Source organism: Callithrix jacchus, chromosome 14 (assembly GCF_049354715.1).
Source record: "Callithrix jacchus isolate 240 chromosome 14, calJac240_pri, whole genome shotgun sequence".
NCBI classification, from domain to species: Eukaryota; Metazoa; Chordata; class Mammalia; order Primates; family Cebidae; genus Callithrix; species Callithrix jacchus.
In genome coordinates, this window is record NC_133515.1 from 24,737,597 (window position 1) to 24,761,733 (window position 24,137).

Sequence of the window (24,137 nt, forward strand, 5' to 3'; positions counted from 1 at the left end):
TATGAAATGCATACGGCTCTGTAGCCCACAAAGGAACTACAGGGGATAGCGACCCAGCCTGTTCATCTTAAGCGGGGTGGTGGGAGATTGGCAGCAGAGGGGAAGCGTCAGCCTGGAAGAAGGTGAGGAGCTGAAATGAATTGTGAAGAAGCTTGTGGATATTCCTCCCCAGAGACCAGTACAAATAGGACATGGCAGCCATCAGTGGCGACAATCAGTGGTTCACTGCTCATCAGAAACCGAGGTGGGCTGACAAAATAACAGCTAGGGTCAGCCCAGCTGTCCCACTTCAGGAAGACCTGCTTCAGGAGAACACGAGCTTGCAGGCCAGGACAAGTGGGGGTGGCTGCTTGTTTAGTTGTTTTAAATTTCTTTATTCTTAGAAACCTTTTAACGAGTGGATCTCCCTGTGCATTGAAAATTGGACTTGGTCCATGTGTAATATATAACATTGCAGAGCCCCACCTACTGCTTAAGGTATGTATGCCACATGCTCTTAATGGAGCAAGTGGTTGCTCCATTTCTGGCATTTTGGTGTCCAGATTGCCTTGAAATCCACAGCATGTGTGGACAGGGGTGCACCATGGAGCCCCAACCTTCCCCATGGACCCTACCCTGAGTCTTGGACCTGGGAGTGCCTGCTATTACTGCTCCTATTTTCAGGCCCATTGCTCTGCCCCCTCTCCCCTTACCCCTCTGACTGGACATGAGTTGCTTTTCTCTAGGGCTCACCTTGGTTTCTATATACATCTTACACTTGCAATTTGGATTTTGTCTACTCTGTATAATGTACCCCCTTGGATCAGGAACCCAGACATATTCATGTCAGTTCCCAGAACTGAGAATAGAGACAGGGGATGCAGTGGCTTAGAGGAAAGAGGACTGCCAGAGATGTTCAGATCTCAGCTCCCTGACTCGGTCTCTGTCATTTAGCTTATATCCTCTCATCTGCAAGTTGTTTGACAGTGTTTGCAAAGGGTGTGGCACGCACTTGGAGATGCTCCATGAAAGATGGCTGCTGTTGTTGCTGCTGCTGTGACTTTTATGATCTTATAACTGCAGGCTCCCTTGATGGTTGGTTGGTGAGAGAGGAAAACCACAGCATTATCAGAAAGATGGGAAGAAAGAGGGCCCAGGAATAGCAGATACCTTCAGTGTGGTGGAAATGGAGTTCTGCAAATGATTGCTGCTGTTGCTGCTGCAGACTTTGCATGGACCTCATTTACTCTGGATCTGCTGAGAACTTGTTCCAGGTCAGGTGTCTTGGAGTTCCATCTAGCTCCTAAAGCAAAGACCTGGCATTCTCAGGCCATTGCCAGCATTCTTTAAAATTTGGGTGGCTTTATCTCCAATGGAGAGATCTTTCTCCATAATTACCAGATTGCTTACAACTCTCAAAAGGGATGATGAAAATTACAAAGGAGCTCAGGAGTCCAGACCTTTTGCACAGAAACAATAATGTAAATTGTCCTGAGAGTTCCCTCATCAGCCACTAATGGTGTAGCTGAGACCTGCACATCTGTGTATTCAATGAGATGAACAAGCATATAATATTGTTGCTGTGTGAGTAATTAAACAACCTGAAAATTGAATATATGAGATTTTGCATTCACCCTGAATACTGACTTCTTGAAGAAAGGGAATCAATTAAGGGATGTTGAAGGGGTAGACTTTTGAGGGGACTCTGGAGAAGGATGTGGCATGTTCAAGGACTTTCTAGGTTGGTGGCACCATTTCTTTATGACATCTAATTCCACCTTCCTTCTCAATGATTCAGACAGATCACTTGAGCACTGCTCTTACATTTGTCAGTCACAAGTAAGGTCAATTTTTGGCTCACAAATGGAATGACTAGAGGGAGAATATGGTGAGAGAGGAATGATGAGAGGGGAAAAGCAAAGTGAGAGGGAAGGAAGGAAATGCACAGATTTTTTTTAAAAAGATACTAACCAGTAGCTGATTTGTTAAATAAAATGGGTTAGGGTCTTCTGCTGATCCCAAGAGAGAGAGGCAAAGAGGGAAGAAGGACAAGATGTTCATTTGGGGGAAAAAAGGAAGTAGTGGAGAATAAGCATAGAGGCAGATAGTTATCTGAGCCTGCCATTAAAGGTGCCATTCACTCAGGACACCCTGGCTTGGTAGATAATGGTGGGTGGTGGATAGCTGGCAGATGGCAGAAGGAATGAGACACTTGTAAGATCAGGTGTTTATAATTCAAGATGGCATGTTCCTGAAGGTCAGGGTCATGTATTGGGGGAGGGTGCAGTAAGGGTGGGAGTCGGCTATTCTTTTTTTATGATGATGATGATGATTCAGGTGGATGTCATCCTATTTTATATCAACTGATTGATTAATGCTTCCCCTTTACCCAAGACACAGGAATTGAGCTCCCACTATGGTGTGGTTTCTGGGGTATGGTGGTGAGTACAAACAGACACAGTGTCGTTTTTCAGAAGCCTATAGTCCACTGGTGGAGATAAACATGAATGAAATCATCACACAAATGCTGAGAAATCTGCATCGGTGATAAATACCATACAATGTGAATGATGATGGAAGGATTTGACTTGATCCTTTCTGCAGTGAGGCTTCTTGAGGAGCTGATGCTTGCACTGAGACCTGAGGGTGACAGGAGCTGTGTGGGCTAAAAAAGGAGAACAGTGAACCAGGCAGAGTAGCAGCAGGCTCAGAGGCAGCATGGTGAGGAAGTGGCTCTCCAAGACTGGAGTAAAGCATGGGGAGGGTAGGGCTTCAGGGGTAGGTCTCCTTCAGAAGGTACGGATGAGGAAACCAAGGCTCAGAGAGGTGAAGTGATTTAAGCAATATCTCACAACTCAAAAGAACCAGGGCTGGATTCAGTCCTCATAGCTTGGGAAGCCTGTGGCTCTTAGTTAACATTTCTCACATATTAGGGACTTTGTTCAATGTGAGTTCTTGGGAAAGGCCATGGTGTTATTCTTCATTAAAACATTAACAATATTATGTATTGCTAATCAAGCATTTAGAATAGGCATATAACACCATATTATGTCTTATACAAATAGGAGTGTTAATTAAATATGTACATAATAACCAGTCATGTCCTTGTTTAACTTACTAACATATGTTTCTGGAGTATTTCTGGTTAGTGATATCACAACAGCAAGAATGACTACTGACTGCTATACCAAGTTGAAGAGAAACTTCCATTAGCATGGGCAGATGATCACAGTGTGGCTGCTGGTAATGCATTCTAGGGTCATATACCTGCAAATGATCATCACTTTACACATTAGATGTGTTCTAGAAAACTCGTGTCTAAGTTGAATTTGGGCAACTCAAAACCTATAGGTAACCTGAAGAATTCCTTCCTCCAGAACCAAGTTTGATGCATTTGTACCTTTGTATAACATGTTTTCTCAAAGCAGAGCCTCCTTACATTATGTTGACAAGTTATTTGCTTATCTATTTTTTTTTTTTTTTTTTGAGATAGGGGTTTCCCAGGTTGGCTTCAAACTCCTGGACTCAAGCAATTCTCCCACCTCAGCCTCTGAAGTAGCTAGGATTACAGGTGCTCTACACCACAACTGGCTTCAACTCATATTTGAGGGCTGACTTTTGAACATTATGGCAATTGTTTTGCTGTCTTCACAAGTGAGAAGATGGTAGGTGTATAGATTGTAAGTCTACATGTATACTTTTTTTTTAAACCTGGTAGTTACTATACAGGGTCTACAGCTCTAACTAGAGTGAATTTGGCTTTCTGTACTGGTCTGGAAACCTTCCTGGCATAGATGACACAGGATAATGGAAGCTGAGTGGCTGACCTTCAAGGATTTTGCTTGTCCAGCCACATGCAGCATCTGCAATGAACCTCTCTCTCCCTGGCAGGATATGCCTTGTGCTAAAAGTCACTTGCTTCTGGCCCTTATTCCTCTCCTCTATTCTTCTCTACTGCCTCTTTTCTTTCTTCTTTCTCTCTTTCCCTTCCTTCCTTCTTCCCCTCCTCAAACATTTATTGAGCACCAAATCTGTAGGTTTTACAGATTAGGACAAGGCCAGGTCAGCCTTCAGCCCCTACTTTGCTCTTGTCAACATTGAGTTGCTCCTCTTGGACAAGGTGAAATTACTGATAATTCTCAGTGTGACTATCTCATTCTTCCTTGAGGGGTGCTAGGGTAGACCTGGCTCAGGGGCTGAATGGGGCAGATCTTTAGATGTTAGAAAAACAGTTTTGTAAGCAACCAGACCTGGGCTTCAACCCTGGTTCCACTAATTACTGGTGTGTGACCTTGGCAAGTTATCTGAACTCTCTGAGCCTCGGTTTCCTTTAGTATAAAATTTTGGTGAGAAAAGTTCCAATCTCCTAGAATTGTTGTAAGGATTTACTGAGATAAAATACAACAATCATCTGGCACATAGGAGGTGGTGTACTTGATAACTCTTATTATGAACAGGGTGGTATAAAAATAGAAAGACCTTGAGGGTGAGCCTAAAAGATCAGCAGAATTCTATCAAGTCTAAGGGGAAAGTGGAGAATCAGGAGTGAGAGATGATCCCCAAATCTGAGATGGGACAAATAATGAGCAGATTAAACTTGTGAAAGGATGAGAGGGTCCAGCCCTAATTCGCTGACCCCAGGTTGCCTGGGCTCTAGTGTGGTTATGATAGAGTCCTTTTAAGGGGAGAACATAGCTCTGGATTCATTTATACCAGTCCTTACCCTAAGAAGCCCCTATAATCTGATTGACCTGTGTTCTTCTAACACTAAAATTGTTTTACGTGCCCTTCAGTTTTTCCATCAGCTAGTTTTATTTCAACCAGAATAAGTTTGAGTCTATGTCACTTTGACTAATATGACATTGGGGTTAGTAGTCAGCAATTTTGTTTCTAAGGCTGAACATCCACTTGGCTCACCAGTAGCGTTGATCTCAGCAGGTCTCAGGTTTCACGCTATAAAATTGTGATTGTTTTATTGACCAATTAACATAGGTTAATTATGATTGTTTTTATGAAAGTTGGTGGGTCATTCTCTGGACAGCAGGCTCAACAATGTCATCCCAGTCTTAATCATAGATCATAAAATATTAGCTCTGGAAGGGACTCAAAAGCCATGGAGTCCAACCCTCTCGGTTAACAGAGGAGAAAACTGAGTCCTGGAGAGGCTAAGCCCTGGATTCAAATGGCCAGCAGGATTGAGAGAGGCATGGAAACACCAAGAAGTGCAGGCATGTCTCCTAAATTATTCCATCAAGAGGCTCTGATCTTTTTCCATAACCACAAAACTTAGGCCTTCCAAATGCTGGGTGCAAAGACGATGTTGTGATGGGATTTGTAAGGCCACCCTGTGAGGAACTGGATATTTTAAAGGCTAGATGACCTTTAAAATTTTGATCAACTTTGACATTCATCATAGGGCCTTATGTATGTATGAAATGCAGGATATTATACTATAATGATTTACTGGTTTGTTTAAATTCTTTATCCTGGAGAGAAGCTCCTTAAAGAAAGAAACTGTGTGATCTATCTTGTTTCTCCTGTAGCCTTGCTTATAGCATGTTCTCGATAAAAGATCTGCTGATTGAGTGCATGGCTGAAGATTTTTTGGAAACCTGTGATGAAGAGTAACCATGTAATTGACACAGAGGGCAGAGTGAGTTTCAGAGCAGAGGAGACTCTCATGTGGTTAGCAACACTTAAGGAAAGACCAGATGTATGTGGAGAGGGAGAAGGATTTGTGTTGAGTAGAAATAGTGAGAGCTGCAGTCTAAGATTTTTTCTAAAAACAAAACAAAACAAAAAAAACTTCCCAAGTCTTATTTAGAAAGTCTGTATAGACAAGCTGCAACATGGTACCACCTTGAGCGGGAAAATAGGTTTTACAGATTAGGACAAACATCTCAATGCCATGCCATCAGCTTGAAGCAGCTCTGGTCCAGCCCACTGCTCTTCCTGGGGCTGGCTCATCCCTGCATGTGGGACAAATTCCTACCCTGCTATGGAGAAACCTGTATGGGAATCCAAGGTCCACCATGTCTCAGAAGAAGGAAGAGAAATGTGAGAATACATTTCCATCTGGTTCACACTTCAGCAGACTGCATTTTTCCTACCCCTGGACAAGGTGCAAAGCCCTTGGCCCTCCCAGCCGTCACCATGTGTCTTCCATCTGGCAGTTCTGTTCTCACCTGGACGCTTCAGATGCACCTGGGCCAGAGGACCCTGGCTGCTGGCACTTCCCCTCTGTCTGGCAACTTCCTGTTCTGGCAACCTCCTGTAGTAGTGCTGACAGATTTTTTTATTTTCTGGATCTTGCTCAAGGTTGCTGATCTGAGCCATCTTAATCATCCAAATGAGTTTGCAGCTGTTACTTCTCATTGGAAACACATATTCAGTACTATCCATAAAGTCTTGGTTTCCACACAGGGTGCTTAGGAGACAGGGGCTGTCTCCCCAGGGTGACAGTAGGAAATCAAATCTGTTCCCAGAGCTACTTGTTGGCACTGCAAGAGCACGGAGAAGAGCCCTGCATTAAAGAGGACTGCTTCCACCTGTGGGCATGTCCTTAATGCTCCTCCCTTCACTTCTTCCTTCCACTCCCCCTTCCATCTTCCTTCTATCCCTTCTTCCTCTCCTCTATTCTCCTCTACCTCCTCTTTTCTTTCTTCCTTCCTCTCTTTCCCTTTCTTTTTTCTTCCATTCCTCAAACACCTATTGAGTACCTACTTAGTACAAGGCATGACATTAGGAGGATGTTGTGGAGGGAGGGGATTCCAAAGGTGATAGAATCTGGCCTCTTTTCAGGAGGAATTTGCCAAATTGAGTCACAGGGAGAGAAAGTAAAGTTGTGGACAAATATAACTGTCCCAAACTCCCATAGAGAATCCACTAAGTGTCACAAAGTGAGTCCAGGGAAACTGGGGTGTTTCCTTAGAAGTTAAAATGCAGTTGGGGTATCAGAGAAGCTGTCTTGCCAGGCATAGCATTTGAGCTGATTCTCAAGGATGGGTGCATCCCTGGATTCTCCACATCTGGAAGTGGATTTTTCCTTCCCTAACATCCATAGCACCTCATCTTCTCCTCCAACAGCATCTGCATAGCTCTGGCAGCTCTGTGGGTGTCTTTCCTCTCCTGAAGGCAGCTCTGGCTGCCCCCTCCTCTGGGCCTTGACACCCTGAGACTCACACAGAACTGAGCTCTCTACCTCTAGGGGTCTCAAGTACAATCCAGTGACATAAACTTTTACGTTCAGGAAACACAGATAAGAAAGTATACATTTTGAAAATGGTCTTAAAATGCCAGCCATATATATTATGTCAACAGAGAAGGAGGTGGAGTTTTAAAAAGGAGTAAAAATATCTCACGCATATAGTTTCCAAAGAGGAATGGGAGGAATGGTGCCCTTTGAGAGGATTTGGGAAGCAGTCTTGAATCAGTCAGCCAATCTGGGTGAGCTTCATGGAGGAAGGTGGGCTTCAGGGACTGACAAGACAGCTTGAGCTGCAAGGTTAGAATGGGAGTTTAACTGGGCATGTAGCACCCAGTAGACTGGGGTTCTCTGAGGGGAAAGACTGTGCCTCAGACTCTCCTGTACCCCCAGTAGCCAGTATGAGGCCTGGCTCATGCATGAACAAGCTATGAAGGAATCATGTGGAAGAAAGCTTACTGGTGGAGAAAGACAGTCAAGGAAGTGGAGAGTGACAGTAATCAGAAGGGGCTGAAAAGATGGGCTGGGAAAGACATGGGCAAAGGGAGGCCAGGCCACAAGGGCACCCTTGCAAAGGACTTTGAAAAGAAGGGTATTCACAAGGGGAGCTAGTCTTGGGCTTTAAGGAATTCGATTCCCGTTGGGGCTTTGGGTTGGGACAATCCCAATGACTGGCTCCGTGAGCCTAGAAGCGGCTCTGCCAGTGTAGCAACCCTGTGACTTTGGGCAGGTCCCCTCCCCTCATCTGTGTCCTCTCTTCCTTTTGTGGTATGGCTCCCTGGAAACCCATGGTGGTGATAAGGTCAAAACAGAATGCGGTGGTTGGCTTGAGGGCAGGAAGAAGAGGCTGTGGTCAGCACTGAAGGAGGGGAAAACAAGGATATGCACCAAGGAACTGACACTGAGACCATCGAGAAAGAGGTGACAAGCTACGAAGTCTGACAATGGACTCATTTTTCAAGAGTTGAGACTAAAATTAGAGGAGATAACAATAGTAGCCATTTATTGAGCATTTAATATGTCCCTAGTGCTACATACACATTCTCTACCTGGTAAGACAGGTATTATTATCCCACTTTTTAGATGGGGAAACTGAGGCTTAGAGAGGTAACATGATTGTTCAAAGTTAACACTGTTAGTAAGTGGAAGAGCTAAAATTTGGAGAGTTGAATTTTTACTCTTGCTGGAGCTCTAAGCCATTGCTTTATTATGCCACTTGTGAGGCTCTTTTTTGGGGTTTTAAATGGTGACATGTCATGGTTCTGCATGAAGCAAAGATGGTAGAGGCACCTGCAGTGCTCAGGGTACATTGTGCCAGGAGAGCAAGAACCTTGGGAAGGAGAGCTGGGGATCTGCCATCAGAAGAAAGTGAAGAATAGGAGGTTTTCTCATTTGCAAAGCACTTCACAGCTTTTGCCTTAATCCATTCTTATGACAGCCTTGGGAGTTAGGCATGGATTTTTTTTAAATCCCCATTTTCCAGTTGAAAAACCTGAGTCCTGGAGAGATGAAAAGAATTGCCTAGAGTCATCTAGCTGGTACATGACAGGAGAGCGGAACCTGGTCCTCTTTTCCCTGGGCTCTGCTGCTTGTCAGGGTTGGACATGAGGTACCCAGAGGAAGCCCATGTTGCTGGAGGGTTAGAGGGGAGGGGGCAGAGCAGGTATGGCTGGGATCCTGAGAGCTGAGGTGAGAGAAAATCTGAGGCATGTAACCTCATCTTCAAAGTCCCAAGCAGGGCAAGGGGCTGGGGCTGAAGGTCTGAAAGTGGCATAGCCTGAAGTCCAGAGCTGGAAGACAATGCCAATGGCATGGAGCCCAGAAATGAATGGAGAGCATTGTGGGATGCCCTCTCCAGGATCTGGAGGGTAGGGAGAAGGTTCGGCAGGAATCACAGGTTTGGGTCTCTGCCACTCCTAATTCCCTGGTGCCTCAGGCATCAACGGGCAGGATGCCTGGACCCCATGGGCTGCAGTGGAAGGAACACAGGCTTTGGAGACAGATTGCTCTGGATTCAACCCCCAGTTTGATCGCTTCCTGCCTGTAATTTTGTGTCTCAGTTGCCCTTTCCATAAAATGGAATAACAGCTTGTTTTCTTAGTCATAAGGTATGAATAAGTGGATGCATATTCACAATATCAAATGACTCATTCATTTCATGAGCTCAACTTGTGCCAGCACTGTGCTAGGATAGTTCTGTGGACCATGCAGACAAGATCCCTGTCCTCATGCAGTTTACATTGGTTCCCCGAACAGTGTAGGCCCCTACAAGCACCACTTCATTCCTCCCATCTGTAAAGTTACCTGATTTCCGTCCTGCAGTGCCTGGCTCCATGCCAGTAATCAGGAAGGAGAAAGGGGTGAATCGGAGAAGCAGAACCTCAAACTTTGTTCTGAGTCCACAGTTCCTGAGCTAAGCAGGAGCCAGAGGTCAGCAGGGTGAGGCTGAGGGCTGTGGACGAAAGTAGAGAGTTGGCACCTCATATTCCTCCTTATCTGACTGCTCTTGCACCAGAAGCCCAGAGAGTTTGACAGTGATGATCTCACTAGTGTTCAAAGCTTCCAGAAGGAGGCCAACCGCAAAGCAGAAAGCACTGGAGTGTGCTTGTGTTGACAGCTGCCGGATCAGAGTGCCTGGCTTGGGATCACAGGCTGCGGGGGTGGTGAGGCAGTGTGCAGATCCTGAAGCCTGGCACCCCCACCTGGGACCCCAGGAGCCAGGTTCACCCACACAAAAACTCAAGGGAGGCTGCGTTTCCTAATCAACAGCCTGAACTGTGAGCTAGATGCTTTTCCTGTGGGTCATCTTTTCAATTCTCTCAAGCTTGCAAAGAGAGATTATCGTTCCCATTTTCTAGATCAGAAAACTGAGGCTTAGAAGACTGAAGCAGGCTGCTTAAGGATGCCTGTCTTCATCATAATAGTTGGTATGCAGGTTCCCTCCCTGTCTCCTGTCTCCACCACACACACACACACACACACACACACACACACACTGCAATGACTGTCTCTCTAGGCTGGCTAACAGTGAACCAAGATGACCCCATCCTTACCTGCATCCTGCAGTCCACTGGGAGCAGGCAGCAGGGATAAGGGTGGGGAGGAGGGGGTCAAGGAGTCATTCTAGAGGCACACCCCTGTGGCTCAGGGCACAGAGAGGGCTCAGGACACATGGAGCACTCCCTCGCCCACGTTCCTTTCACGAGTCTGCCTCTCTACCAGACCTCTCTCTTTCCTCCTTTTTAGCATCCTCTTTGGATTCATTTTCTCCCCTCCTTTTATTTCCCCTTCTCTGTTTCCTAATCCACCCCTTGCTATCTTTTTCAGTCTTTTCCATTCCTCTCTTCAGTCTCTCCCTCTCCCTTGGTTTCCTTTCTCTGGACTCTCCTGGCTCTTTTTCCCTTTCTCAGCCTCCCTTTCTCATGTTTTCCTCTCTTTGTCTCTTTGATCTCCTTCCCTCCTTTTCCGTTTGTCTCTCCCTAGCCTGCGCCCCTCCCCGCCGCTCGCACCCTCCCGCGCGCTTCTCCATCTGCGCCGCCAGCCCTCCCTCCGCCCCTTCGGCCCCGCCCTCCCCTCGCCAGCCTCCCCCCTTTCCTCTCCGCTCTCGCTCTCCGTGATTTATTACTTGCCCTGCTGCTTCTGACAAACTATTTGTAGGAAAATGAGATTTGGTCCGCACTCGATGGCTCCTCTGGGAGGCAGGCGTGGGGGTCGGGGGTCGGAAGCCCCGTGTGCCCCCCCACCCCCCACCGGAGCCCACGGCGCTTACGGAGCTCTTTAAGATAAATGAGCAAAATTAAGAGACTCACTGGGGGAAGAAAACACTGGATGGGAGCGAACGAGAGCGGATGGTACTTGGTTTCCTCCCAGAAATGCATCCACGTGCGCTCCACTGGGGCCTCCCCCATCTGCTGCAGACTCTAGGGAACTTCCTCCCCTCAAAGAAGAACTTCCAGCCCTGGAGCATGTTTCTTCCTTCCCTGGGACTTGGCGCTGATAAGGGCAGAAACCTCTAGTAAGGCACAAGCAACAGATTGGGGGTGGAGCAGCAGGTTTCTTTGGAGATGGCCTGGAAGACACCGGACAGAGAGGATGGGAAGGGGAGGAACAGAGGAGTGTGACGAGGTGGGTGTCCAAGGGCAGTGGGACAGGCTGTCTGGATGGGAAAGTAGACTTGGGAAAGTAGCTGCAGGCCCAGGCTACTTCATCCACACCCTGATCCCCTGGGACGTCAGTAGCCTTCCTGCGGGCGGGGGCGGGAGAGGGGCGGTGGTCCCAGGCACCCTCAAGGTACCGGAGGCAGTGCTGGCTCCAAGGTCAGTCCAAGGAGCTGTGGAGACCTCAGAGGCCCTTGGCAGAGGTGAGCCCTCATGTCTCACTTCAAAGGCAGGGATTGAAGTTTTCTGCTTGTCTGGGTTGCAGAACTGTTAAGTCGTCAGAGGGCAGGTAGTGGGCCTTTGGTTTTTTTCTGCAGTACCAGAGGGCAAGCTCACCTCAGGCCATAAGTATTATTTGTTAAGATACATGAATACAAGAATGTGTTATAAGAACTAGGCTCAATTTTTAACTCCATCAGATGTGCAATGAAAATAGTTTTCCAGACTACTTTTTTCCCCTCTTATTTTGAAAGCAATACACTTATTTTTCCCCATCAAACATTAAGACAATAGAGATAAGCAACACGAAGAAAACAAAATCACCTGTGATTCTACTATAAACAGCTTGGAATTTATTTTAAATCTCAAAATGTATATGTATTAAAATACAGGGTAGTATTGTAAACATTGTTTTGACCTGCTTTATTCATTCCATGTTAAATTGTAAATACCTTTTTATACCATATTAAATATTTCTTTTAAAATAAAATTTTAAGTGGTTACAGTGTTTTATTGTAGATTTGTATGTTCTGTGGATGACTTTTTTTAACAATGCACATATTTTTATTCATTTTGATTGTTTCTAAATTTTTACTATTATCAAGACTTCCTAATTTTGTGTTATTCAGTTCATTCCATTTTTTATCATAGTCAGTGTCTTAGTCTGTTTTGTGTTGCTATAACAGAATACTACAGCCCAAGTAAATTATAAAGAAAAGTTTTTTTGTTCTTACTGTTCTAGAGGCTGGGAAATCCAAGGTTGGGGGCTGTGTCTGGTGAGAACCTTCTTGCTGCATCATCCTATGATGGAAGAAGGAAGGGCAAGAGAGCAGGAGGGAGCAAGAGAGTAAGGGAGCCAGACTCATCCATTTTATCAAAAATCCACTCCCTTGATAACTAACCTCACTCCCATGATAGCACCATTAATCCATTAGTGAGGACAGAGCCCAATAACCCTTAAATATCCATCCTCTTAACACTGTTGCATTGGAGATTAAGTTTCCAACACTTGAACTCTGGGGGTTACATTCAGACCACAGCAGTCAGTTATAAAAACAGTGATTTATGCTTTTTCCTGGTTTCATAAGCATAAGATGTGACATATTTTAATAGTTGACAATTCTACAGGGCCTAGTCTGAGTTCCTAGCCTGGATCAGCCTTTCTAGAACTTTGTACATTTTCACAGGCCACTGGTTCTGCAAGCCAGGGCAATCTGAGAATGTTTTGGAAGCAAAGGAGGTGGGTACGGCTTCAGCCATAAGAACCAAAAAATATATGGTATTTAAAGAAAAGGATTATTCGGTTTGAATCTTTTTAAAACATTTGCAAAACAAATGTGTGTCAAGTTATAATAATGAGTGAAGTTACCCCTGATTGGTGTTAAGTATGTTATGTGAGGATATCAATTTCCAAGTGTATTAAAATATTAAACTTGAAAATGCTGGAGTCATCCTAAGTATTATATAACTAGAGAAGAAAAGGAGGATTTGAGATATAAAGATATCAGAGAAAAACATTTACAATTATGTGACCTTATGTGACCTGACACAGGTAACACTTTAAAGTGACTGGGTACTTTTTAAGTGAGAGCTTTCTTCCCTGCCTTGGAAACAAGGATGTGTGACTGGTATCCATTGTATCTCTGTCTGTCTGTCAGTCTGGAGTATGTGGTCTAGGAAGGCTGGAAGATAATGTAAAACACTTTGATCATTTGTTCTTTGCATTCATGCTGCCGTCAGCACTTACATACATACTTGCAAAGGTACTGAGACTTCTCCTGACATGCTCCTCCAATCGATGTATTTCTTGGAGGACACCTTACTCACTTGCTCTAAACTTTGGTATCCTGGGTCTCTGAGTGGCTCTCTGGGGCAGTAATGGTGGGAGGGTAGAGTTCACAAACTATGTTCAGTATTTGGAAAGGAATGACTACCTACATTAAAGTGTCTTGGAATAGAAAAATTTCAGATTTCTTTGCTTTGGGTTGATTTATAACAACTCAATTTGGGAATACATACTATCTCAAATGGATTTCTCTGACTGGCATTTTTCTAGGTCCTTGATTTATAAATGAAAGGGAGAACTGATTGTTCAATAAAAACAGTTTATTTTTCCTAATTACGTGGGAAATCATATCTTTGTAATAAAGGGAGTCATTGATGGAATGAGCTCAGGATGAAGAGTATAATGTTCAACTATAGTTCTCTGTACTCCCCAGATGCCATTAGGGTAAAATTTACCCAAACAAGAGAAGATTCTGTTGACCCTGAAGTTGAAGTATGGTTGGGATTTTCTAGAAAAATTCATTCAAATCTTTTGCTCTCCCATATCATGAAGGAAAGAGGGGACCTTTATTGAATATAAGGTGGAGCCAAAGGTATCTATTGATGACTGAAGAAGAGGCATGAATATGACAACAGGGACCTAGGCCAAAAAAATGATTCATAGATGATTTGACCTGGAGGCCCCCAACTTGTTTTATTAGTAAAAAAGGCTGTGGTGGTGGGTGTATGGGGAGAGAAAAGAAATTAAAACACCATGATCCTTTTAATACAGTCCAAGATTTACTCTGCATAATCCAGTCATATTTTTGACAGTAAATTCATAGCTCCTCTGTCCCCAGTAACAGAACGGTGATCTTTATGGGGCCGGCGTGAGGAAGCTGGCGGGCACGGCCCCCGTCACATTAAACTGTCTCAGTGAAGAGGCAATTTGTTTGATATTAAGAGTTATAAAAATATCAGCACAGAACGGTTATGCCAGGGATATTGCACTGGCCAATCTGAATTTTAATGTAGTGTGAGCAATAAGCACCGCAGTCCCTGAGCCCCTGCCACACTCCCTCCGCAAATATTTGAAGGGAAAAAGACAGAGTGTCTTACTCTTTTCCACTTGTGCTTCGTGCAGGCTTGCTCCTTACCAGATGTGTGGGAGCTGGCAAGGGTTTCTGGGTGCCTGGGAAGGCAGTTCTTGAGGAGCCCCACACAAGAGATCCAATGGCATTGCTGACACTGTGTGCAGAGAGACTGGGGTTGACTTCCTAGCACCTCTGTTCATGCTCCTCATTCACATAAGCAGTCATCCTCCACCCAGTGTCTCCTGATTTTCATCCCAAGTATTCTTTAGTGTCTTAGTCCAATGGAATGCCATTCCGTAAGCATCCCACTCCCCTCCCCATCCTCTAAGTCCATCACAAAATGCCCTTCTTATCTTCTTACTGTGCCCCCATCACACTCTGTCTCTTTAGCCCATAGGTGTGCACTCTGACCTCTACCCTCAGGCCCCTTCCATCAGTTTTCTCATTATTTCCCTTTACTGCCATTCCTCTCCCTTCACCTCCCAGTCACCTCTTCCCAGCCTATTTTCCCATAAATATCCATTTAAAACCTACAGATAGATCTTTCTGAAACATGCTAACCAATTAATTTTACTTTCACCGGGTGCCTACTCTGTGTCAGACATTGGGCTAGGAGACACAAATGTGAACAAGATTTGGTGGTCTCTGCTCTTCAGAGACTGAGAGTCCAGTTGGGAGAGAGATGGGGTGCCAGACAAGGATTCTGGTCATTTTAATTCCTAGGGCAGAGTGAGATAAGATCCCCAGGAGAGGTCTAAAACACAGGCAGTAAAGGGCCTAAGAAGGAGAGATGTGTCTGAAGAGGGGGAATAGAGAACATATCATGGTGGCTAGTGGCTATGCCTTCAAGAAGGGGTACAATTGGCAGGTGGCAGTTGGAGAACTGGGCAGAGAAGAGTCCATCTCAGGCTCAGCAGAGAAAGGCATAAATGGGGGAATTCATGGGGAATTGTTAAGATATAGTGAATGATCTAGCTTGTCTGACAGGGCTCAGAGAAGTTCAGGGACATGCCCAAGCTGATGAAAGGCGAGTCTGATACAGCACGCGGTTTGCCTCTTTCCCAGTTCAGGACCCTCTTTGTACACCACAGCAGTAATTCTCAAGGTGTTAGCCTGAGACTCCTTGACTCCCTGAGATCCTTTCAGGGTGTCTGGGAGGCCAATGGTGTTTCAAGGTCGTTTGCCTTTGCTTTCTTATTTACCCCCGAGTATACAGTGGGGCGTTTTACTGTGTATTTGGAAGATCTTTGTAACTCAATGAACCAACATTTTCCAAGTGACCAGTGCATGATGTTACAGACCATGCATGGGTGAATGACCTGCTCAAGGTGTAAGATAGAGCAATGCATTTTTAAGTAAGAGGGCACAAAAAATTTCAGTTATGTGGCTTCCTATTCTACGTTCAAACTAGTCTTCAGGAGACTACCATTTGTTGAATTTTGAGGTAGTATCAGAGAAGAATGTCCACAATTATTTGAAAAGGTGATTAATATACTACTCCTTTTCCCAATCACATATCTGTGTGAAGTCAGATTTTAGTCAATGTACTTCAATTAACACAACATATTATGACATTTTGAATGCAGAAGCAGACATGAGAATCCAGCTTTTCTTCTATTAATCCAGACAGTAAAGAGACATGCAAATGCATATAATAATGATGTTCAGCTCACTTTTTGTTGAAAATAGTTATTTTCCATGAAAATATTTCATAAATTTTAACATGAATAGGTTTATTACTATTTAAAAATAAACAAGTATATATTCCAAAAATGTCTCAGTTTTAATTTGTTAGCTGATATCTATTAAGAGCTATAATTAACATAAACAAATGATCTTGGACAGCTCAGTAATTTTTTTTAAGATGAAGTCTCACTCTATTACCCAGGCTGGAGTGCAATGGCACGATCTCAGGTCACTGCAACTTCTGCCTCCCGGGTTCAAGCAATTCTCCTGTCTCAGTCTCTGAAGTAGCTGGGATTACAGGTGCCCACCACCATGGCCAGCCAATTTTTGTATTTTTAGTAGAGACGGGGTTTCACCATGTTGGTCGGACTGGTCTTGAACTCCTGATCTCAGGTGATCCACCCACCACAGCCTCCCAAAGTGCTAGGATTACAGGCATGAACCACTGTGCTCAGCCAGCTCATTAATTTTCTAGAGTATAAAAAGTTCCTGAGATCAAAATTTTGAGAACTGTTAGATCACAGTGGTTCTCTAAAGGCTTACTAGTTTTAAATCTATGGCTGGATTTGATCTCTCTCTCTCTCTCCCCACCCCCCCCCCCACCCTTTCTCTGCTCTTGCTTTCATTCTCCCCACCTCCCTCACAGCAGGCTTATCCTTGAATCCTTTCATGTGAAAGTTTCCTTCTTTCTCCTTTCACCCAGCTTCCCTTCTGCAGCACCTTCCACTGTAGCCCCTCACTCTCTTCCTTCCCAGATTCCAGATCTAGACTACTTACATTTCTCAAGCCAGCCTCCATTTCTCCATCTTCTGTTATCCCTCAAACTCCCTCTCTAATCTTTCATAATTCTTTCACAGGCATGCTCTCTGTTTCTTCTAGAAATTTTGGATGCTACCTATGCTTCTCAACTTTGTTTTCTAGCTTCTCAAAAGTTCTTATTTGCTGCTGCAATGATAGGTAAGTGTTCACACTTGTGAATCGTGCTCATCACTTTTGAAGTTATGAGACTCATCTGAACCTCCCAGCCCAGCCCTGGGTCCAACTTCATGCAATAGAGGAGGGGTGGGGTGTCCTGGCTCCGATGGAGGGAGCACAGGCTCGGAGACAGGCAGACCTTGTGCAGAGCCAGTTTTGCCACACACTAACAATGTTGGTTTAACCAAGTCACTCCATCTCTCTGAACATTAGGCCCTGTTTTTATAAAAAGAAGATAATAGTACTCAACTTGCAAAGTTCTTATGAAAATTCAATCAGAATATACATAAATGGCAGAGAGTAAGTACTCATGTGGATTCACTGTTATTATCAGTAAGAGAAATGATGGCAACCAGTGAATGTGGGAGTTTACAAGACCGTTCATTATTTGTCTTGATTTTTGCAAATTAAACTATAACCGAAATCACTAGTTCTCCAACTTTCACACGCAGCGTAATCACTTGGGCAGCTTGTTGAGTATAAGGAGACCCAGAAATTCTGATTCAGTAGTTTATGAGTAGAATCTTCACATCTATAATTATAATGAACTCTGATGTACACCAAACACTGGCCCATATATTTTCTGAATTTTCTGGAATCTTACATTTCCCACGATTTTATGAGATCCAGTTCTTAAAAACCTACACAACTTGTGTTTGATGATATTTATTAATATCTCACATGTTTTCATATGCATGCTATGTATCGAACTACTGGTTGCAATATCTCACCAAGCTGTCCTCTGCATAACCCACTAGCCCTTGCCTCCCATTCCTTCCCTCTTTCCCAGAGCATAGTGTGCAGTGGAGCCAGAAGACCCTGGACACTTTATTTAATATTGTCAAACCGCTATTTCTTTGCTTTTACAGTGGGGACAGCACAATTTCATGGGGGATAGTGTGAGAATCATACAGGCTAAAGTATGTGCGGCCCTCTGTAACCTGCTGTATGTAGGGGCCTTCTGTGATGTGCCACTCAAATGCTACTTCTAATTATTTTCTTTTGTGGAAAGCCCAGGTGCTTATTCATGTAAAAGAGGGATTGGACTTGACAGTCTCTGAGGCTTCTGGTGTTTTTGTAGTTACTCAAATCCTCCATCATTCCAAGGAGAGTGTTGGCTCAGGATGGGCTGAGTGGACACCAAAGTCTGGCTTCCTCCCCCAATCCTGACCAAACAGCACCTGCACTGTCTATAGTCAGCTTTTGCAAATACACTCCAAGCTTTGCAAGCCTATTGTCTTGTTTTCCTTCCTACATAATTCTTTGGACTTGCTTGATGTACCTTGAATGGAGGATTCTTTATATAATCTGAATGCTTCTTCACCTCACTACCTGTGGGTACAATGATGTTACAAAGAACTCTGTGCTTGGCTCCTGGGACTGGAGAGGTGTGGCTAGGAACTTGAGGCCACCACCCTCTGCCATCCTCCTATGGCTCCTCCCAGCCATCTCAGGTGGTGCTCCAGGGTTGCCATGATGCTCTCATGAATCTCTTTTCTGTGCCTCTCGCTTCTTGTCAGTATCCCTGTCATCACTCTGCTCAGGCTGCCACTTAAAGGGTGGCTGCCACCACTTTCTCTGGACGACTATTAGCTGAACGGCTACAGAATGAAAAGGGAAAGGCTTCTCTTTTCCTTTGTGACTGCTTTACAGGAATGCCTGAGCTCCAAAATGTTCCAGCTCTTCTCACTTTGCATGTACATGACCTTTCTCTGCAAGGAGGCTCAAGCAGTGTTGGCCTCATTCTATGCAGAAACATTTCCACTTTTTGCTTAGGTCCTGTTTCCAGATTGGTTCATAATGGTGGCTTCTTTCCCTCAGGATCTATCTCCTGAAGTTCCTCACTGCAATCTGGCTTTCATGAAGACGTTGTTAATATCATCAGATAGGTCTGTATATGTCCAAATCCCAAATTGTTTTTGATTTTTGGAAGCTTCCTAGCCCTGCATAAATCAGACACAAAAAGACTGAGGGGTGTGGAGTGCAGGGGGCCCAAAAGCTCATCTGGGACATAGAGTTATACCCAAAAAGCATTCTAAGGTGGGCAAAATCCACTGCCATTCTTTATGAGAGAAACACCTTTGGTAGGATTAGGTAATTAGAGTTTGCAATGGAGGTGGATGGTGAGGAAAATGGTCTGCTCTGCCTATGTGAAGAGTTATTGTTTCTTTCATTGTTGTTTATTTATTTGGGAGATAGCACCATACTGTCAACATTGAAGAGAGCAGGAAGCTTTGAAGTGTTTTCCAGAGACAGATGAGGGAGAAGCAAGAGAGCACAGAATCAGGAGAAGCCAGTAGGTGGACGAGGCTAGGACCCTCTGCCCCCTGCAGGAAAGCTGTGGAGCTCAGCAGCGATTCCTGTCAGGGGCCCTTCCCCAGCTGTTGTGTGGAAGCCACTTGGTGAATAGCTGTGTCCCAAAATCAAGAGAAAGGGAGAAAGAGTGAGGGTGTAAAGGTAGTGGAGGGGGGTAAAGTTTCTAGATTAGTTTTGGGGATGCAATAAACTTGATGAATTGAGTAGGGCCTCCAGTCTGTCCTCAGAATGGCTGCATTAATTGGGAAGGTACAATAGACACAGAGGATCCTTCTCCTCAAGGAAAAGGAGATGTGAGATCCTTTACTCATCTCTCATCGCACACTCACTGAGTGCTCTCTGTGACATTCACTTTCAAGCCCCTTTCTGTCAAGGGACTGGCAGGACCTGCACTTGACTGGTGTCGGTGCAAAGAGGGAAGGAAGACTGCCCACTGGTGCTCCCAGCACAGAGTCCAAGCCTGCATTAGGAACCACTGTGAAAACAGAAAGTTCAGAGACCAGAAGACCTTGCTGAGAAAGAACAGACAGGAGTGAAAGAGGGAGTGAACGCCAAGCAAAGAGAAAAATGAAGAGCAATGACCGCATGGTCCTAAGGCTAATTGTGCTGCTAGCAATACCCGGGAAGTTAGGAATGGGCTCTGGCTTGGAAGGAAAGATAACAAACTCTGCTTTGGACAAGTTTCATTGCAAGGGTTGGAAGGTCAACCAAATAGAGATCTTTCATAGACAATAAGAAATATGAGATAGGAGAGGGACAAGGGGTCAGGGTTTGAGAGCAGGCTGAGCAGCTGTCAGATAATGAGAGCAATGCTGGGCTGGTGAGATAACTCGTTTGTCTACTTCAAAAATATTTATTGAGTGCCTACTGTGTGCCAAGCATGGATCTGAGCCCTGGGGATACTGCAGTGAGTCAGACAGGGAAAGCATCGTGAGTAATTTGTACAGAGGAAGAGAGTAAGTGCTGTCAAGTCATGAATGGGGCCGAGGGAAGGAGAGAGCATCAGAGTGGGAGGTCAGTCTGGGATGCTAGAGGCCAGAGGAAGAATAATAGCATGATGGATCATCTAGGGCCTGATCAGGCCTACATATAACAGAACATCCAAACAGTGGTGGCCTAAACAAGGCAGGAGACTATAAGGATTTCACAAAACAAGAGGTGTGGAGGTCACCATCCAGCTCTGGTTCAGTAATGCCATCAAAGTTAGTAGTGGACCCGGCAATCTGCCCTCCAGAGCTGCACAGACAACTGCCTGTATCATATGATTGGAGGGTCAACCGTGGTCCCCCTACCCCCAACTTCAGAACCTTGTATTTCTTCCTTCTCTGGTTTAAGGCTGCAGTTTTCAAAGTGTCCTCTGTGGTACCCTAAGGAACTATGGAGATATCTCAGGGGTAGGGGACTAAAAGGCCAGCCAAGGGGGCTGGTCCTCAGGCACAGCTGGCCACATTTTAACCAGAGCCTTTATGCATATATTATATATATGATTATATGCATATAATAATCCCAATTGCTCCTTCTCAGAGGAGTCCCTAAAAATGCATGTTTCTTAGAGGAACAGGTTGCCTGAATAGCTTTCTAGAGTTAGCAGGGGCTCATTTGCGAAGACTACCCACTGCTGCCAGAGGTGTATATGTCATCCATGGTCTACCAAGGCCATGGATAACATATATGTGCGTGTGTGCATGTGCCGCTCATCACTCATCTGTATATCTTTCAGTGCCATGTACCTTTCCTCCCCTCAGTGACCTGAGCCCTTCCCTCCCTAAAGATCTCTGCATCCTGTCCCCCCCAAAACATCCCTTACCCATTCCAAATCTGGATTCTTCTTTCCAGTTCTTGTCCTAAAGCACAGTAACATGTTATAAATTTATTTTGGAACTTGCAGCTTTGGGGCACTCGAGGTGGGGAGAGAGGAGGAGAAACAGGCAGAGAGAATGGTAGTCTAGAAAAGAGGCGCCAGATGCTAAGTCATGCTTGCTTTCAGGGAGGAAGGCTGGGCTGCTGGAACTACAGTTGTGAGACCATGCATAGTCCAGTCTTCATGTCAGTGTCATCACTCTCCTACACTTGGGAAGGGATCTCACATTTGCTAAGAGTAAACTGTGTGCCTGACATTGTCCTAGGGGCTCTCCTGTAATAGTTCACTCTTCATACCAACCCTGTAAGGCAGGGAGTGTTACCCTCATTTTATAGATGAGGAAACCTTGATTCATTTACATTTGAAGGCTGCTGTGATTCATTTATATTTGAAAACCCAAAAGAAAATGTGTGGAAGAAAACCTTAAAACAGGGAAGGTGTTGTCCAAGTGCATGGGTTGATATCCCTGGCTAATCTTCCACTTGACTCATAGGCAAATTTAGTACCAAAGAAAACTCACCTACCCTCTTTCTGTCCCTAGTCTACTGATGACAAAAATGGAACATGGAAGGAGAAGGTCCAGGAAGATTCTGTATTTCAAGGGAATAAGATACAAGTCCTGCCACAAAAGCCTCTAGGGAAGCAGGTAGAAAAAGAGCCAGTCTTGTGGGTGAACTGAAGGAGCACAATATAAGCTCTGGCTGGTGACTTAATCTCTCCAAACCTTAGTTTCTTTATCTGTATAACCTGCCTCATTGGGTTGCCTTGAGGAATGAGTAAGTGAATGCACATAAAGAAACTGGCAGTGTCTGCCATGGAGATGGCTCAGTAGCTGTTAGCTCCAGTTATGACGGTTTGCAGATGAGGAAACGGAGGGATACCTGCCCTAAATCCTAAGCCAGGAGAGTTCAGACTGATATCTCCCTCCCGCTCCTGCTCAGAGCCCGGCTCCGTGGAGCTCTTTCTGTTGTTTACACATGTGTGTGGGAAGTGCTGCTGGGGAGGGTATGTGAGCAAAGCTTTATGGCCTGAGGAGGGATTGGAGTCGTGTTTCCCTGTGGGTCTCATTTCCCAGTCTGGCAAGGCTTATTCAACTCCCCACTTTCCTCAGTGCCCCTCTGGGCCATCCTCCCTGTTGCTCCCTTTGTGAAGGGCCTGTTTTCACTCCTGGCTAGGAGAGTAGCAGTTGGGAATCCCTTCCCATTCTAAATTTCTGGTTTTATTATAGTCATTTATAACTGTCTCAAGAGTCATTCTCAGGGATATTTCCCCATTTTGTCACAGACTTAAACTAATATTCTTAAAATTCTCTTTAACTTTAACTTTGAAAAAAAAAAATCCATGGATCTATTTTAAAGGAAGGTGAGCATGAATAAGGGAGGGAGAGAGAGGGAGAAGTTTCTACTACACTGGTTGATTTAAGATCAACAAGACCATATGGATTTGGTCTGTGGGTGGAGACCCTCAGGAGGGAGAGACTGCACAGGACAGTGCAGGAAGTGTGGGGTAGGTGGGGTGTGTGACTGGGGTCCTAGGTCTTCCAATAGTTTGACCCTAGTACTTTCCACAGAACTGAAATGTGAGTGTCTCAGGAACCTTGTAATACAAAGAGTTTGAGAGGAAGTCTGCCATAGCGGCTTGCGAAGGCTCCAGGGAAAGGTACTCACAGTGGCCGTTAACATTCAGACCCAGAGGAGTTTAGCAGATGAGCTCTACATTTATACGGAATGTGGATACTGGGCTGAGTAGAAAGGGATGAGGCTGAGAGAAAAGAGGAGACCAAGCCTGCTGGGCTAGATTTGGAGGAGCCAGTGACCCAGTGACCTAAGGAAGAGACAGATTTTGTAGGGTCTTCATTTTCTTCTGGGGTCACTCCAATTTTCTTAGACAGTAGGCCTGCTAATGGAGGTGGGTTGGCTTGTGGAGGTCATGAGAAGGGAGAGAGATCAGGATACTATATACAGGGATTTATGTTAAAGGGTAAAATCTAGAAACTGTTGTTTGAAAGAATTTATACTTAGTGGGGGAAAATCAAAGGATGCAGAGAAGAAAACAAGACAAGGAACTTCTGGTTGTGCCTGAATCCCAGGAACAGGTGCTCAGACATAAAGAGCTGCTGTGAACTAGAGCTTTCGGTGGACTGACTGATAGCAAGGTGTCTGACTTCTTAGGGGTCTCTTGAAATCCCTTTCTTTTGATGCCACACAGAGGCCCTAAGGGAGGCGGTACTTGTTCTGACACCCCAAAGATGGGCTTTGGGCTCTGTCTCCCATTCACCATCTCATCCTTGGGAGCACGCCATGCCTCCTGGACTCTCCAGGGTAAAGTCAAGATTCCCAGGTGGCATCTCTCATCTTTTGGGAGTGCCTGCCCCACACATAGAGCCTGAACTTAGAGCACACAGCTTTAGGATGTCATGACTTGATCTAAGGTATGAGCATCAGCTAGGGTTGTTTTATTCTCTCTCCTTCTGGCCTGAATGATTACTCTCTGTATTTAAACAAACATAAAAAGGTAAAACAAGAATAGCAAAACAATGTATTCTCAGTCTTGCATCTCACTGGTCTGTAGGTTCAGATAATGACATCCAAATCATAGCTTTGAGCCTTGCTACCTTTGAGCTGCCGCCTGCTTCACAGTGTCTTACTGAGTTCCCTACTCCCAAGCATTCTTGGACTACCCATGGATAGTTGCTGCAGGCTGTGCAGTCTGAGCTACCATTTGATGTTGGCTTCTGTTACTTTGGCCTGTCACCTCTACTACTGAGCAAGAGTCTTTGTTTGTCCCAGGATTGCCATGATAAGAGGCTCTGCCATCCCAAATTGTTGCTGACTGGCTCAACCACTGATGTTCATAGGAAGTGAGAACATTGTGTTTCCAGT

General features: G+C 44.9%; 1 long non-coding RNA gene across 1 annotated transcript; it reads right to left on the reverse strand.

Annotated features, from left to right (window-relative positions):
• Positions 1-353: 353 nt before the first annotated feature.
• LOC118147250 (uncharacterized) lies at positions 354-10,716 on the reverse strand. The gene is made up of 3 exons (XR_004733450.3): positions 10,237-10,716; positions 9,488-9,635; positions 354-6,479 (listed from the first exon to the last, which is right to left on the reverse strand). It is a non-coding gene; the product is annotated as an uncharacterized LOC118147250 (long non-coding RNA).
• Between the last annotated feature and the right edge of the window lie 13,421 nt (positions 10,717-24,137).